Source organism: Arachis duranensis, chromosome 1 (genome assembly GCF_000817695.3).
Source record: "Arachis duranensis cultivar V14167 chromosome 1, aradu.V14167.gnm2.J7QH, whole genome shotgun sequence".
In the NCBI taxonomy this organism is placed as follows: Eukaryota; Viridiplantae; Streptophyta; class Magnoliopsida; order Fabales; family Fabaceae; genus Arachis; species Arachis duranensis.
Genome location: NC_029772.3, coordinates 59,129,638 through 59,130,472, shown reverse-complemented (window position 1 = coordinate 59,130,472; position 835 = coordinate 59,129,638).

Below are 835 nucleotides of genomic sequence, written 5' to 3'. Positions count from 1 at the left end.
TACAAGGTGGTAAAGTTCCTTTCTCCTCTTACTTATTTCCAGCACTTTAATTTGCATGATTGTCTTCTATGTTCTTTGTATGTATGTGTGCTTTCTCCTTGTGAATAAGCATGTCAATTCTGTCTTTTAAACTTTTTATTGATTAAGTCTGTGTTTTCTAGTCTGAATGTCATTACTGCATCCTTACTTTGCTTACTAGTATGCTTGTCCCTTTTGAATCAAATGAAAAGAGAATGAGTGTTTTATAAAAGACCAGAGCAGAGTTCATACTATGGAGTAAGTTCCTGAGTTTGTGGTGTGGTCATAAGTTAGCTAAGTTGGTTCAACCACAAGGTGGGAAGACAACTATCTGCCCTGAATCATATGCTTTGAACACACCCCATGAGACTAGCTAAATAACAAGATCCTAATAAGAAAAAGGGAAACAACAAAGGTTGAAGAATAAAAGAAAAAAATAGCAAGAAAAGAGGCTAGGCACCAAGGGTTTGAGTCTTGAGGGATGTGTCTGTGGTGTTCTTGTACCAAGGATCTGCTTGGATTACTAAGCTCTCAGGGTGCTTTATCACCTGATAACTTGGGTTAACTAACCCGGGATTATCAGCTGAAAGTCCACTATCAAAAGCAATCTTTGCTACAGAACATTTAGTAGCCCAAAGAGGTGCTGGACACCAAGACCTTAAGAAAAGAAAATAAACTAACTATGTGCCTGTGGTGTGTATGTATGGGGGAGAGACTTGAGCAAGTAAGTCCTTAGGGGTGCTTCAACACCTAGCACCTTGAACCAACTGGTTCAGGAGTGTTGGCTGAAAGCTTATTTTAAAGAGTTGCCCTCTTA